At 42.7% G+C, this 17,144-nt stretch overlaps 1 long non-coding RNA gene across 2 annotated transcripts; it reads left to right on the forward strand.

Moving 5' to 3' along the window:
* Window positions 1-1,897: 1,897 nt before the first annotated feature.
* Window positions 1,898-16,154, forward strand: LOC128324572 (uncharacterized). Of its 2 annotated transcripts, none has more exons than XR_008306948.1 (3): window positions 1,898-2,085; window positions 14,507-14,676; window positions 15,838-16,154. It is a non-coding gene; the product is annotated as an uncharacterized LOC128324572 (long non-coding RNA). The 2 variants fall into 2 exon arrangements; XR_008306947.1 differs by having other exon boundaries at window positions 14,507-14,664.
* Window positions 16,155-17,144: the final 990 nt, after the last annotated feature.

The following is a 17,144-nucleotide window of genomic DNA, read 5'->3' on the forward strand; positions in this document are numbered from 1 at the left end:
CTCACTACATCGCTGCCTCCTTGCTCTGTATGTCAGCCAGTGCCAACTGCTACAGAGTAATTACTTATCCTCTATAAGTAATTGAACAAGAAGCCAACTTTAAATGAGAAACACGAGTCTGATATTTTATATATTTCATTTCATTTATTTTTTTAATTTCATTTATTTTATTTTATATATTTTATATCAGACTGATAGAACATAGGCTAAGAAAATAATAAACAGACTTATAGTCTCTTATGCAGAGAGAGAAAGAACCTCTCAGTTTGAATTCTGAACAAGTGAGGAGAAGACAAACAAATCTATGAATGGGCTCTGGAAAGCTTGTCAGGAACCAGACCGTAGTAGGCACCAGCAGCTGGAGTTACTGCTCCCTACAACATTAGATGCAGGGGCATAGCTACAGTTGAATAGGGGGGATTACAAATGTCCCTGAGTCCCTGAATTCTGTACAGGAGTTCAGTATATGAGTTCTGCTGAATCCCTCAGATAGGGTCAGTTCTCACAATCCTTTGACCACATGGTAAACTAGTTTTGCCAGTTATCATGATGATCATTTTGATCATATCAAAAATTCATATTGGCAAGGCCAAGAGAAAATGCAAGATACAAAAGCTTCATCAGATGTAACAGTCTGGGCAACCTTTGCTTCACAGATCCCAGAAAATGAATTAAACATTATGGGTGACACAGATCATACCTCTTATTCCTTTGAAATGCAAAATTTTGCCTACTACAAATTAAAGAAAACCTAAGCGATAGTGTTAGAGGTAGTGAACACATTATATTTTTACCTATAAGTTGCCATACCAAGCAGCAAATGCCTCTTGCTTTTTACCTGGAAATAACAGTTAGTCTTTTCCCCGGTAACAGCTAAAGTGAGCTCACTAAAGCTATACATAAATCTACTAAAGGGTATCTGCAGTCTACTTTTAATTTCTAAAATAAAAAGTGTTATGATTCAAAATGACTTAAAAATTATATGCTGTGACACAGAAGCCTTTCTCCTTAATCCCAGATGAGTTGGGACCTGATGCAGCTATTCTGTGATGAGGGAAAAACACTCTGCACATAAATATCAGTGACTGGCATTGATCCCTGGTGTCCTCCGATGCAAACTACTTCCTGAATATATCTTTAGCATTAAATGAGAACATTGGCTCCTGAAGAGAACATGGAGTTGCGTACCAATGTGTATCAGAGCAAAAGCCACTCCAATCTGGGCACCACGTTGTAATCACATGTACAATCTCTTGAGGACCAAGCTTAGTAGTAAAATGTTTCTTCAGTTTTAAACACAATGTGTTGTGTAGAGTGTTGATTGTCTGGGAGCCTGTGGCAACACAAAACACCTCTCCTTGGAGCAAAATAAATGATTAGTTAAAAAAAAAAAAACAAGGGCTGTTGATTGTTTAAATGTACTCTGGGACAGTCACTTCTCTCTCAGCCTAACCTACTCCACAGGGTTGTTGTGAGGAGAAACTTAAGTATGTAGTACACTGCTCTGGGCTCTTTGGAGGAAGAGCGGGATATAACATGTAAAAATAATAAATAAATAAATAAAATCCTTAAAACACAAACACACACACACACAAACTTTACAAACAGACCTCTGCTAACTGGGCTAAGAGGCACCTTTTAAAGTAGTGGATTTCTTTTCTTTTTAACAGGGTGAGAAAAACTGTCTATTTAGCCAAACCTTGGCCCCCTTTGCATGTAATGGCAAACTGTGTGTCCAATGGTTCCATAGTTTGCCTCCACCCCCACTCCCTATGTGCTCCCGGACAATCAGAGTCCTAGTCTGGGAACCAGCAATGGGGGCGGGATTGGCTGCGTGGGTGTCCTCTGACTCTGGAAGCACAGCCCACACCAGCCAATGGGAGGGAAGCCTGCAGGAGGAGCTTCCGCCATTAACTCCAGTTTGGGTTAAAACCCCTATCCGGATGACACAGAGGAGGGAATGGATCCTAGGTTGGGTGGATGAAACTCAGTACAGATCACAGGTTTGTTCTGAGGTTTGGAGGCAAAATCGGAATCACGGTTGTGTCCGAGAATCATTCGGATGACGTAGCGGGCAAACCTGAAGTGAGTTCGCCTCAGATTCCTCTTTATGTCTGAAGGCGGCCATTGTGTCTTTTCCAGAAGCCATTGCTTGCTCTCTCTCTCTCTCTCTCTCTCTCTGTGTGTGTGTGGGTATAAGAGAGGTTTTTAGATTGTGAGCCCTTTTGGGACAGTTAAAAAGGTATTTTCTTATCTCTTTTGTGATGTAAACTGCTTTGAGAACTTTTTTTCTTGAAAAGTGGCATATAAATATTTTAATAAGAGGAGGAGCAGGAGAAACAACAGCAGCCCACCAGAAGCAGGATGAAGGAGAACAATGAGGGAACCAACCTTCAGTGTAGGGGCAGGTACTGTATGTATGTCATTTGAAGTGTGACAGTGCAGGGAAGACAGGATGTATCCTGTTTTTATATACACACCATATGAACCCCCAAAATATTACTAGAGGGTAAATGGTGAAAAACAATAATGGGTACACAAGCCCTGAGTTCTTACGACCTATGTTAAATGGTTTTCAGTTTAGTTTACAGCCTCTGGTATGAGGAACCATGTCGCCCTTTTTCCTAAACCAGTATCTGTTGGTGAGGACTGGGTGTGGGCAGCCTTATAAAGTCCTTACATTGGTCCATAGGAAGCTGCCATATACTGAGTCAGACCATTGGTCTATCTAGCTCAGTATCATCTACACAGACTGGCAGCAGCTTCTCCAAGGTTGCAGGTAGGAATCTCTCTCAGCCCTATCTTGGAGAAGCCAGGGAGGGAACTTGGAACCTTCTGCTCTTCCCAGAGTGGTTCCATCCCCTGAGGGGAATATCTTACAGTGCTCACACATCAAGTCTCCCATTCATATACAACCAGGGTGGACCCTGCTTAGCTAAGGGGACATGTCATGCTTGCTACCACAAGAGCAGCTCTCCTCTCTTCCTTAGTCAGAAGATGCTCCAATAGAAACTAGCCCTTCATCCTACTTGGTCCCTCAGCTGTTGTGACTGACGTCAATGACATATTTTAACCTTAACCACTTTCCTTTACTTTTAACCACTTTTCAGTTATCTGAACCAGACATGTTGACATTAGTGAAAAGTCTTGCTTTGATTTAAATCAGCATTGAACAACATAGCTTCATGAATCCATTTGCTTGTGGTGCTCAGATGAGTTTGAATTGATGTTATGTGAATGAATATAGGCATGCCTGAGTATCCGCTGTTATTTCACAGCTAGCACTTTGGAAAGGTTGTGTCATCACTTCCCCCCTAGGAAAATCTAGAAAAGAATCTACGTGTACAATAGCATCCTACATCTAAGAAGAAATCTGTATGGGAACTTCTCCTGGTCCAAATTTGGTGCCAAACTAGAAGGGTAGAAGATGATCTCCCATCCCCAAAGGAGTATGTGGTAGCAAGGGAGAATCTTTTCTCAGTATAGCACACAGCATGATGTGGATGTTGGCCTTTTTGTTGTTTCTTTCTGGTGGTTGTATGGACACTTACTCTGCTGAGTAAGTGTATGGCTTGGGAGGATTAAATATGATAAATAATAAGGAAATCAGTTCACACAAAAATGGTATCCAGATACTCATCTATCTATCTATCTATCTATCTATCTATCTATCACATTTGTACACCACCCCAAATTTTTGTCTCTGGGTGGTTAACAATAGCATAAGACAAGTTAAAATATATACAAAAACGTAAAACAATTTAACAATTTAAAAAATCATCCACAAATTAAAACCTTATATATATTTAGGAGAGCAACTGAAAATCTGGTAAGTTTCAAAATGTATGAGCTATTTGAGCTATAGGCAAATAAATAGATAAGAGGTTTGCATACAAGTGCCTAAAACAGATCACTTCTGAGATCTGGCAGTAAATGGCTTGGGCCTTGGGTATTTAAGAGAATGTCTTCTTTGTCATGAACTTACCTCCCACTGAGATAATCAGGAGAGGTCCGTCTGCAGTTGCCACCAGCTTGTCTGGTGGCTACTTGGGGAAGGACTTTCTCCACTGCTGCCCCTAAGCTTTCAAATGTGCTCCCTGGTGAAATAATAGCTTCCCCATTTCTGACAACTTTAAAAAAGTCTTTAAAGATGCATTTGTTCACCCAGGCTTTTAATTAAATATTGTTTTAATAATTTTAACATTGTTTTCAAATATTGTTTAAACATTTTAAAGTGTTGTAATGTTTTTACTATTTTATCATTTATTCTGTTTAACTAACGTTTTACTCTTTCTGTTGTCATTTATTTTGTTTTTACTAATGTTTTAACTTTTTCTGTTTGTTTTGCTTTGTTGTAAACTGCCCAGAGACATAAGTTTTGGGTGGTATAAAAATTTGTTAAATAAATAAATGTGAGTTGACACTCTCTCTTTTTAAGGACTAGAAGCAAGTAATTGCTTCCACTTAGAAAAAAAAGACTAGGGAGGCACAGAAGGGGGGAAAGTTCACTTATGGGTGGGCGAGCTGTGTCCTACATATTGAACTAGAAAAGGGGGCAATGGGAGGGAAGACACTGTTAGGGCGTGTGTGTGTCTGCTTGCCCACGCATGCCCCTTCTGGAGCTGCCCTTGTTTACTACACTGCAAAATAAATTGAAATCCTTTCTTAAGAGTAATATGTGCCCTAAAAACATATAATGTATATTTATTATTAATTTTTTAAAATTAAAAATTTTTTATACCGCCCAAAACTTACGTCTCTGGGCGGTTTACAACAGAATAAAAACAAAGTAAAACATTTGTTAAGACACAAACAGGGGAGGGGGGGAACCCGCACATTACAACAATTTAAAGATTTTAAAATAATATTTTAAAACAGATTAAAACCATTAAAACAACATTAATTAAAAGCCTGGGTGAAGAAATGTGTTTTTAAAGACTTTTAAAAAGCTGTCAGAGATGGGGAGGCTCTTATTTCACTAGGGAGCACATTCCAAAGCCTCGGGGCAGCAGCGGAGAAGGCCCGTCCCTAAGTGGCCACCAGACGAGCCGGTGGCAGCTGCAGATGGACCTCTCCAGCAGATCTCAGTGGGCGGTGGGGTTCATGCAGAAGAAGGTGTTCCCTTAAATACCCAGGGCCCAAACTGTTTAGGGCTTTATAGGTTATAACCAGCACATTGTATTTTGCCCAGAAACACATCAGCAGCCAGTGTAGCTCCTTCAGTACAGGAGTAATATGTTCTCTCCGAGATGACCCAAAGACCAGCCTGGCTGCCGCATTCTGGACCAGCTGTAGTTTCCAGACTATGTACAAGGGCAGCCCCACATAGAGCGCATTACAGTAATCCAGTCTGGAGGTTACCAGCAGATGTACCACTGTTTTGAGGTCATTCACCTCAAGAAACGGACGCAGCTGGCGTATCAGCCGAAGCTGATAGAAGCTTCACACTCAGCCGCCTCAACCTGGGACACTAGGGAGAGGCTTGGATCCAGAAGCACCCCTAGACTGCGTACCTGTTTCTTCTGGGGAAGTGTGACCCCATCCAGAACAGGCAGATCAAAATAATCTCTCGAGTTCCAACCCCGCACAAAGAGTACCTCCGTCTTAGCCAGGTTCAGTCTCAGTTTGTTATCCCTCATCCAGCCCATCACTGACTCCAGGCAGGCATTTAGGGAGGTTATGCCCACTCCTGATGATGCTGACATGGAGAAATAGATTTGGGTTTCATCAGCATACTGATAGCACCCTGCACCAAATCTCCTGATGATTTCTCCCAGCGGTTTCATGTAGATATTAAACAACATTGGAGACAATATGGAGCACTGGGGAACAACATACAAAAATTCAGATTTAGAAGAACAGCAGTCTCAAAGGGACACCATCTGGAACCTGCCTGAGAGGTAGGAGCGGAACCACTGCAAAGCAGTGCCTCCAACTCCCAACCCCCTCAGACGCTCCAGAAGGATACTATGGTCGATAGTATCGAAAGCCGCCGAGAGGTCCAGAAGGACCAACAGAGTCACACTTCCTCTGTCAATTGCCAATTGGAGATCATCCATCAGGCCGACCAAGGCAGTCTCCACCCCATATCCAGCCCAAAAGCCAGTTTGAAATGGGTCAAGATAATCAGTTTCATCTAAGACTGTCTGGAGCTGTGAGGCCACCACCCTCTCAATTACCTTGCCCAGCCACGGAAGGTTGGAGACAGGCCTGTAGTTGTTCAAGTCCGAGGGATCCAGGGTAGGCTTCTTCAGAAGCGGTCTAATAATTGCCTCCTTAAGACAAGGAGGCATCCTACCTTCCCTCAAAGATGCATTTATAATCTCTACCAGGCCTTCTACAACAACCCCCCTGCCAGATAATATAAGCCTTGTTGTACAAGGGTCAAGAGAACAGGTGGTAGGCTGCACCATTCCAATCAGCTTGTCCACATCCTCAGGAGTCACAAACTGGAACCGATCTAACCTAATCACACCAGAGGAGTCACTGGACACCTCCACATCAGACACTCAGTTAATTGTGGAGACGAAGTCTAAGTCGGCCCGAATACGAGAGATTTCCCCCACAAATAATTCATTAAACACATCACAGCAGGTAATCGATGGTTCCAGATTCTGATTCAAGGGAGGAGGGGCACTCACTAGTCCTCTTACAACCCTGAACAACTCCGCCAGACATGAACTTGCGGATGCAGTACAGGCAGAAAAGAATTGCTTCTTTGCCACACGTATCGCCTGAGCAAAGGTCTTCAAATGAGCTCTATGTTGCAATCTGTCGGATTCAAGCTGAGTCTTTCTCCACTTGCGCTCCAGCTGTCTACCTCGCTGCTTCAGCCCCTGTAGTTCTTCCGTATACCAAGGGGCCAATTTTGAAGCAGGTCAGAGAGGACACTTAGGAGCAATCATGTCTACTGCCCCAGTGAGTTTGTTGTTCCAATTCTCCACCAGGGCATCAACAGGATCACCAGCAGAGCCAACACTAAATCCCTCCAAGGCTTCTTGAAATCCTATTGGATCCAATAGTCTTCTCGGGCAGATCATCCTAATAGGTCCCTTGCCCCTGTGAAGGTGGGAGGTGATTGTGATTCTGACCTTAACCAGATGGTGGCCTGTCCATGACAATGGGGAAATCACAGGATTCCCCACCCACGGAACACCACCCTGATCAGAGTGAAAGACCAAATCAAGTGCGTGACCAGCAATGTGCATTGGCCCAGAGACCACTTGGGATAGCCCCATAGTCGTCATGGCCGCTATGAACTCCCGAGCCGCCCCAGACAAATTGGTCCCAAAGTGAACATTGAATTCCCCCAGCACCACAAGCCTGGGGGACTCCAACACCAAGTCCGAGACCAAGTCCGTCAGCTCCGTTAGGGACCCTGTTGAGCAATGGGGAGATCAGTACAGCAACAGAAGTCCCAGTCTATCCCTGGTCCCCAGACTTAAGTACACACATTCAATATGGTCTGACACTCTAACAGGGATCCTGGTAAGGGAAAGATTATTCTTATAGACCACAGCCACTCCACCCACGGTCCCTCACCTGCTCCTCAACAGAGTAGCCTGGAGGAAGAAGCTGGGACCACACTGGGCCCCCAGCCTCCCCCAGCCAGGTCTCTGTAATACATACCAGGTTGGCACCTTCATCCAGAATCAAATCATGGATGGTTTCTGATTTGTTCTGGACCAACCTGCCATTACAGAGGAGCAAGGTGAAGTTCCAAGGATGATCGGCACTGCTCCCCAAGGGCCTGCCGCCACTGGCAGAAGCCTATATAGCCCTGAGCAGGTAGCTCTAGGCAGCTGGAATGCAGGAAACTGCCAAGTCACCCTCCTCCCCGGCCCCAATCCTTCAAGGCCTCACCTCAGCACAGCAACCAGTCCTGGGGGGCAGATAACAGACAGAGGGGCAGCAGGACAAGCAGGACACGCAAACAGGCAGGTACCCAGTCTCACACCCTGGGGTCTACCTGGGAGCAGATGTTGTCTCTCCTCTTGTCTCTCCTGCAAGCTTCTTGTCAGCTGCCAGAAGGTATGTTGAGTCAATGAAGTGCTAGCTGGTCACTGTATATTTGCAATGTGGTAAATGAAGGTATGAAAACTTATTGTTACATTAATCATATACAGTTGGTCCTGTGAATATCAGGACTAATTGTAGGGCAAGCAAGAGAAAGAGAGATTTATACTCAAATTCTGATTTGAGAATAATCTAATTGACATCTGTGGCAATATTCCAAAGTGTGTTGAAGTCTGCATCCACAGAAAAATATTGGCATGATCTGCTCTGTTTCTTTACAGGAAATAATTACCAATGAAGAATTAACTGTAGGGAAGATCACCTAAAAGAGAGGGATAATGATTTGTCAACCATACCTTCTGTTGTAGTAAAACAAGCAATGTTCCAAAGAGACATGGAAACGGCCTTCTTCAAATCCAATTCAGGGATTTGGAATCCCCACTAAACGCTTAATTAATTTTTGATTAGCTTGAGAACCCGTTAAACAGACTGATTCTTCTAGCTTTATAAGGGATGGCAGCATGCTGCTTTAATTAAATTAATACTAAAAGATGTTCATTTTCAAATCCTTATGTTGGTTATTTGAGAAAAATCATTTCATTTCATTTCCTCTAAGAGGTTTACCATGTTCTTTTCTCCCAATACATTTCAAATATCTTTCTTTCCCCTTTATTCTTCTTGGGATGCCTTTTCCACTCTAACTCCCGAGGATCCTGAATATGATCTTAGTGTCTTTGGCAATTCACAGATTCATAGAGACTAAGTTCAAAAGTGTCCCCTGAGGTCATCAGTTCTGATCTGCATCATCTTCTATATCACATTTTTCACTGAATTCTGTCCTTTAATTACAATATGCAGCACATTTCCCAGTATCTAATTAAAATTTTCTACATGCATCATGCTTGCAGTATTGTATCCCTAGATATCGTTAGACCCATATTCCAAGATCTGTGTTTCACCAAGTAAGAGGCACTCTGACGGTCAATATGTCTCTTCATGGTCTTTTGAAATAAGACATATTCTATATTATATGGAAATTAATGAAAAGTGAGTCTCAATCAGTCTTTAATCCAGAACTCTGCTTCCACTACTGATCAGCTATTATACTGGTTAGAAATCTGGTGTACATGCCAATTCAGTAATTAGAGAAATTTGTAACCCATTTTTTTGTTGAGGTCATTCAGCTTCTTTCTTCATGCCACCTCTCAAATACTGTATTTCGCCTGGTAGCCCAAGTTGCTTCCAGAATAATTGCAGGATAGAACATTTAAACCTTTTTAAAGGTGAAATTAATTCAGAGGCGTATCTAGGGAAAATAGCACCTAGGGCAAGCACTGAAATTGCGCCCCCTGTCCAAATATCTGACAACCATCTTTCAGATAACCTCACCATAATATCAGCTGAAAAATACAAGTCAAGCTCATTAATCTTTTAATATTTCAAAAACTATTTAGCATTGGATGTAGCCAGACCAAAAAATGCTGGAAAACTACAAATTTCAGTATGCTGGGGCTCATGAAATACCCAAATACTATGTGGAGATGTACTTGGAAAACTAAACAGATGTGCCTGTCTAATTCTCTACTATGCATCACTATTACATAAGTTTTAAAATTGACATTTCCCAGATACTCTGAAAATAATTAAAGGATATACAGAGTAAACTGTGTCACTGCTTGGAATATATTCTAGTATTTCAGAAAGACAGTTAAAATGAGAGAAAGAGAGCAAGAAACTCCCAGTGGGCCGTAATACTAAGGATTTCACACTGATTCAAAGACAAACTCACCATTAATAGCCATATTATTAAGACATCACATTTAACTCACTTATCACAAGAAGCAAAATAAGAGCAAATGAATACAATCCTAGCTCATAAGCTTCAGCTGAGTATTCACAAGCCCTAATTATCTGTACATAATGCCAAACTGAATATGTGTACAGTGACTTATATTATATTAAATTTATCTGTTGCCCTTTTGGGGGGCTTCCTAAAGGCTGTGGGGTTGTCTGCAAAGGTTCCCTCTCCCCCGCTGGCCTCTAGGGAAGGGGTGGGGAACCTTGGCCCTCCAGCTGTTTTTGAACTACAACTCCCACCAGCCCCAGCCAATGGCTGGGGATGATACGAACTGTAGTTCAAAAACAGCTGGAGGGCCAAGGTTCCTCATCCCTGCTCTAGGGCCTCACAGGGACCATTTGAGCATGTCTGGTGGCCATTTTTCAAAAAGTTTTTTAAAAATGGCCTCTGAAAACAAAATGGCCACCACACATGCTCAAATAGCCTCTGAGAGGCCTGGCATGGCCTAGGGCCTCACAGAGGCCATTTGAGCATGCGTGGTGGCCATTTTGTTTTTGGCGGCCATTTTTAAAATTTTAAAAATGGCTCCCCCTTTCAAGTGGCGCCCGAGGCACGTGCCCTGCCTGCCCCACCCTAGATACGCCCCTGAATTAATTTACCACAGATGGCAAAGCCCAAAGAGTTTAGGCACTGATAAAATCAGATGCATCTCTAGCTTATTTATGCTATGATTTTTTTGATACTGGCCCACCCAGTACTGGGGCTGGGGTGTGAGTAGGTTTTGTTCCCAACATATCCAAGTATAGAACTTTGCCTCAAAAGAGTGAATGGTAGTCATATGGAAGAAAGTAAAGGACCACACTTAGAGGCACCATTGTGATAGGTGCTAAGCTTGCCTGGTAACCTTATTTTTTTAAAAAAATATGTTTTATTTTTATATTTTATATCCTGCTCTTCCTCCAAGGAGCCCAGAGCAGTGTACTGCATACTTAAGTGTCTCCTCACAACAACCCTGTGAAGTAGGTTAGGCTGAGAGATACGTGACTGGCCCAGAGTCACCCAGCAAGTATCATGGCTGAATGGGGATTTTAACTCGGGTCTCCCAGTAGCAGGTTTCCCTCAAAGTCTTCCTGATTGCAGCATATTTAGTTTGTCTGATACAACTAAGTGGGAGGCAATGGGAATCAGTTCTCCTCACCATTGCTTTATGTGTCTTGGCCACATCAGAGTGACAGAACCCTGGGAACTGATGTTTATATATGGTGTATTGTCCGATGACATAAGATCCTGCAATAATAAAAATTACTGTTATTCCCCCTGTTTAAGTCCATATCATGCTAGAATTTATTTATTTATTTATTTATTTATTTATTTATTTATTTATTTATTTATTTTCCTTAGGCATACCCACCACTAATTCCATGCATGGCAGCTCTCGCAAGAGTTTGTGAGCAAGCTACCGGCAGATGAAGAGGAAAATGGTGTCACTGGACAGGCTTGTGGGTGGGTGGGCAGCTGGGTGGGGAGAAAACGGCGGTAGCCAGCCGGCTGGCAGGCTGGGGAGAAAACAGTGGTGGCAGGCAGGTGGGGGGGAGGGAGAAAATGGCAGTGGTGGGGCAGTGGGAGGGCAAAGAGAATGGTGGTGGCCAGTGGGGGGGGAGAGAAAAAGATAACAGCGGATGGCAGGGGGGTGGCGGGAGCTGGCGGGTGGGGAAATAAAATAGCAGTGGTGGGAGGAGGCACAGATGTTCTGGGCCCGGCCCAGCTAGTCTCTATATATAATTCTCTAAGGCTAATCTCATGAGTGGCAGCTCTCGCAAGAGTTCAGTTCTCGCGAGAGTTCATGAACAGAAGCACTGTGGTGTTTGAGCAGTGGGGATTCCATATGCAGATAGGGAGGAGGAGCCTGTGAAAGCAGAAGCACCATTGTGCTTGGGTAGTGGGGATTCCATATGCAGATAAGGAGGAGGAGCCTGTGATGGTTAAGGTCAGTTGGAATGCAACTGTTACTGGTTGGAAGATGTTCTTGATTGTAGAGGAGAGGAATCTATATATATATAAAAGAATAGTGGGCAGGGGTCTGCGAAGAGATGGGTCATGAGGGAGGAAAGAGCCCCTTAGAAGAAGGAGGCTGCTGCTGTGTGAATTAGATGAGGAAACAAGATGAACAAGATCTGTTAACTCAGGAAGGGAGAGAGAGAGAGAGCGTAAGGAAGGAGGGAGGGAGGGAAAGAAAGACAGGGGAAGAGTGAGTGGAGGAGAGAGAAAGAAAGAAAAAGAAGGTAGGGGGAGAGAGAAAGAGGGAAGAGCGAGGGATGAGCCCAAGCCTGCCAGTGGTCTGAGGGAAATGAGTGGCCATGGCAGCAGCAAGGAAGGGCACAGTCAACCACTGCTGCTATTTGGGGCTATTGGGGCCATTGGCAGAAGGAGGCAGGTAGGCAAGGGACGGATCTGGACCTGTCAGCGGCCTTAGGGGAATGAGTGGCTGTGGTGGCAGCAAGGAAGGGCCCGATTAACCGCTACTGCTGCTCCTGTGGGGAAGTCACTGGGGATAGGGGGCTGCAGCTTGGCCAATAGGTGCCACAATGCTGCAGCTGCGGCCAAGAGGGGTGAGGGGGATGGAGTAAGGTGATGGAAGAGTAACCAAGAGGGGTGAGGGGATGGAAGCAGCGGGATGGAGGAGCAGGAGCAGGGGTGCAGCTCAAGTGAGGGTGGAGAGATATCTGAGGTGAGGAGGACTGTGGCAGGGGGTGAGGGGAGTAATCAAGTACTCGTGCGCAGATGCTCTGTGCGGGTCAAGCTAGTTCAGAATTATTTCCCCACTGTTGATATTAGTCAACTATATTCATGGATATCTTTCAATTTGCAAACTTTATTGTTTCTAGAATATGGGAGTGCAGGATGGGTAATATAAATATAAGTACAAACAATCCATTCTGTATTTGAGATCAGCAGCAGCCAGTTATCTTGTTGTAGAAAGCTGCCCTTGCAGGATTTTGTTTACAAGCTTATTGGCAAATGCCATATAATTAAAGGGATATGCCGCTGTAAGAGCTTTTAGGAACATTAACCTCCACACACACCACTCTGAACTCTCTCCCTCCAGTTTATGACTGCTTTTTCATATGAATCTTTGAAGTATCCTTACTGCTATCCTCCTTCCATTAAATTAGCAGATGATTTGACTATAGAGAATTGGCTTTACAGTGCTACTAATATGTCTCCTGACCCTTATGCCATCTTCATGCACTGCAGCTTGGCTAAAGCTAGCCTCTCAGGAACTAAATTAATCACAATTCCCAAGACTGTATTAATTTTTATTTTTATTTATTTATTTTTAAAAGGGTTACATCTTGCAAGCTATACTGAGATTTAAACCATCTGCAGGCTATCTGAAGCATTCAGGTTGAGGAAGGGTGATGTGACATTAGGGGAAGAAAAGTATATCAGCTGGAGATGAACTCTCAAGCCTGGTCTAAGCTTTTCTGATAGGTAGGAAACAAGCCCGTAAGTTTTCAGTACACTGTCAGAGGTAAGGTTCTCTGATGGGTGAACTTTTATGATGGACTAGACAGAATTGTCAGCACCCATGCACATTTCAGTACTGGGACAAGCTTTTCCAATGGGTAAAGGCTAAGCCATGCAAGGTTAGCTGAACACAAATTATGAACTTGGCTGGTGCAGGGAGGATGCAGATCAGAAAGGGCTGGGGGTGGGGGATTGGCACGTGGCCAATTAGGGGGAGGGGTGGAGAGATGGCTCACCACTTCAGGCTTCAGGATGAGAGGGCTTGGACCAGGCACTGAAAAAAACTGAAATCTGGCAGAGTAATGAAAAATTATGGTCCAGCTCCTCAGAAAGCATTACTGAAAAATAGTGAAATCTGACAAAGTAATGAGAAATTATGGTCCAGTACATCAGAAAATATTACCAATCGGAAAAGCTTATCCCAGTATTGAAATGTGCATGGGTGCTGACAAATCTCAGTCTAGTCCTTCATAAAACTTTACCCATTTGAAAAGCTTACCTCTGACAGGGTACTGATAACTTACAGTACAAGCTTTTTTTAACCAATCAGGAAAGTTTGCCCTGTACTGAAATCTGAGAGGGTAATGAAAAATTCTTGTCCATCAGAAAATATTAACAGATAAAGAAATTTGACAGGCTAAGAAACAATTTCACCTCACCAGCCCTGGGCTGATGAAATACAGGGCTCTGAGCAATTCATTGGGGGCCTGTGCCCCATGGGCCACCCCCTAATGATGCCCTTGCTCTTCAGACATAATTAATAAAGGATGGTGTGGGAACGGAAGTGGGAATGGAAGTCCTGACCCCTGGTGCATCAATCATTCCCCTTCACTCCCTTTCCCGCCCAAGCCAAGTCTCCTGATCATGGAAGCACCTACCATGATGCTTACAGTCTTCACTGCTTCAGACTAAGATTGTGGGAAGAGGAGTGAAGGGAATAATCGTTCCCTCACTCTGGCGAGGGGGCAGATTTCTGTTCCCACGTCAGATGGTGTGCGGTGCCCAAGTACACCAACCTTTGGTAATAACCATCTGAAAGATGCCAAAGAGAGACTAGTATGGAAGAGAGAGGGCAGAGAACTGAAGCACCTTAGGACACTGTGTTTTCTGTCTGGGTAAATTTTATAACCTATTGGTGCTTATACAGATATCTTGCTATTTCAGCTCTATATATTTGTTAATAAAACAAATCTTGCAAAGATATCATCAGCTCCCAGTGATCTCTCCTCCAAAAGAAGCCAGAATCCATGAAGCACTGCACCCTTGGAATTTCTCAGCACTTGGGGAAATGGAAACACATGCAGGTTGAAGCCATATCTCTGGTAATAAACAGAGTAAGAGTTGAACTACACATTAGATTATAAGTGTAATTGTGTTTTCATTGTTTTGTTATTTTCTTTCTTTTTGAAAGAGCAAACGAGGTGATTCAATTTGGTACTGTGGCATGGAGGTGGGGGAGGGTTACGTCCATTTGCCCCACCACAATTCCAACAAAAACCTAGCCCTTCCAGAAGTTGCTATTCCCCTCAGGAAGGAAACTGCCATCAGTGCCATAGGCAGCTCCCCTAAATAATATAGCAGTTTTGCAGGGCGGAGGATGGGGGGAGATTTTCATGTGAATTGCTATGTGGGAAGAAGGTTAAAATGCTGCAAGCCAAATCACACCTGATGGCTGCTATTGTTAATAATAAACAAACGAATCAATAATGAGATGTTAATGTCACATATAGTTGGCCTTCAACCTAGTGTGGTATCACACCTATGATGAAAGTACAAGAAGCCATTAAACTTTCAGTGGCCATCTTATCAGCTGACTTTAATATTTTTGTTAGCAGTTTTTTAAATTATAGGAATTAGCCAATCTTTATTTTGCCAGACCTCACAAAAGCTTGATATTGTAGTTTTATATGTTTATACCCTGGGAGCTTTGGCTGAAAAGCAGCTAGTTTCCCAATTCAAGTAGCATCACAGCCATCGTAGATGTCCATCTTGTCCTATGGTTTCTGTGAACATTCCTCATGTACATCTTTCAGAAGTTAAACTTGTCTTCATGATGTTTATCCTGTTATGAAGCCTGTGCCTCCTACTTGACACTTTGCCTCTATATACTCGTGGTTACTCTCTCTATGACCTGAGAACTTAAAGTCTAACAAGAAAGAAGCATATATTTGTTCCACTATAAGTTGGATGAAAGATGAATCTGCATAAGCTACAAGAGAAGGGTGCCTGTGATAGCTTCATTATCTGAGAATGACATCAGTGGAAAGTAGGCCACTTTCAGTGGCCATCTTATCAGCTGATTTTAATATTTTTGTTAGCAGTTTTTTAAATTATAGGAATTAGCCAATCTTTATTTTGCCAGACCTCACAAAAGCTTGATATTGTAGTTTTATATGTTTATACCCTGGGAGCTTTGGCTGAAAAGCAGCTAATTATTATATGAAATAACTCACATGTTTAAATGTATTCAAGTAATTATTATTCTTATTATACAGATGATAACTCACTAAGCAGCTGTGCAGTGCTCCTTCCATTGGAAACAAGTTGCCTTTTAAATTGTGCAACAGCAATGGTGGGTCCCTAATGTTGATGGAGAGTTGCCTGTCATGTCGGCCAGTATATGTACGTACAGATCTGAGACAAACAGCACAGTCCAATATAATTGGATTCAAAAAATGGAACAATGGTCTACAAATAATCAATATTGTTATTATAAAAAGGCTGTAATACATCTAATTACACATTTATTAAAAATTATAAATAGTAAAAACAATTATTAAAAATATAAAGCATACACCATTAAACACTAAAAATAAATTGGTTTTAAAAATCATAAAAGCATATGCATTTCCTTTATAATAGGCTCTGGTGATTAAAGGCAAGATATATCCAAAGTCCAATCTCATCAATATCAACAAGTTTTTCTAGTAAGAACTAATCAGACTACTTTGCATTCACTGTTCTACATCTGGACTAAATTTGGTGCAAATGGAGGTCCACAAGATAGATCTCTTGCACCTCAAATGTGCATGTGTCCGCCATCTTGGATCAGGGTGGATGTCATCATTACAAACTGTACCCTTGAGGTGTCCCTGTGTGTCACTCACTACAGCTGTTCCAAATTTGGTTCAAATCGGTTAGACAGTCCTCAAGTTAATACATTTGTGCCTCAAATGCTTATGCATCCGCCATCTTGAATTGGGGTGGATGACATCATCACAATCTTTGCCGTTGAGTTGTCCCTATGTGTCCCTATAGCTGTAGCAAATTTGTTTCAAATCAGTTAAACTGTCCACAAGTTAGCTCACTTGTGCCTCAAAAGTTTACTTGTCCACCATCTTGAATCAGGGTGGATGAAATCACAAACTACACCATTGAGGTGTCCCTGTGTGTCACTCACTACAACTGTACCTAATTTGGTTCAAATCAGTTAGACAGTCCACAAGTTAGTTCACGTGTCTTCCATTTTGGATTGGGGTAGATGACATCATCACAAACTACACCATTGAGGTATCCCTATGTGTCCCTACAGCTGTAGCAAATTTGGTTCAAATCAATTCAACTGTACCTAAATCAGTTCAAATCGGTTAAGTTATCCCACTTGCGCCTCAAAAAGTTTACACGTCCGCCAACTTGAATCTGTATAGATGACATCATCACAAACTATGCCATTGAGGTGTCCCTGTGTGTCACTCACTACAACTGTACCTAATTTGGTTCAAATCAGTTAGACAGTCCACAAGTTAGCCCACATGCGTCTCAAACGTTCACACATCCACCATCTTAGATTGGGGTAGATGAC

The sequence above is a fragment of the Hemicordylus capensis genome, chromosome 4, assembly GCF_027244095.1.
Source record: "Hemicordylus capensis ecotype Gifberg chromosome 4, rHemCap1.1.pri, whole genome shotgun sequence".
NCBI classification, from domain to species: domain Eukaryota; kingdom Metazoa; phylum Chordata; class Lepidosauria; order Squamata; family Cordylidae; genus Hemicordylus; species Hemicordylus capensis.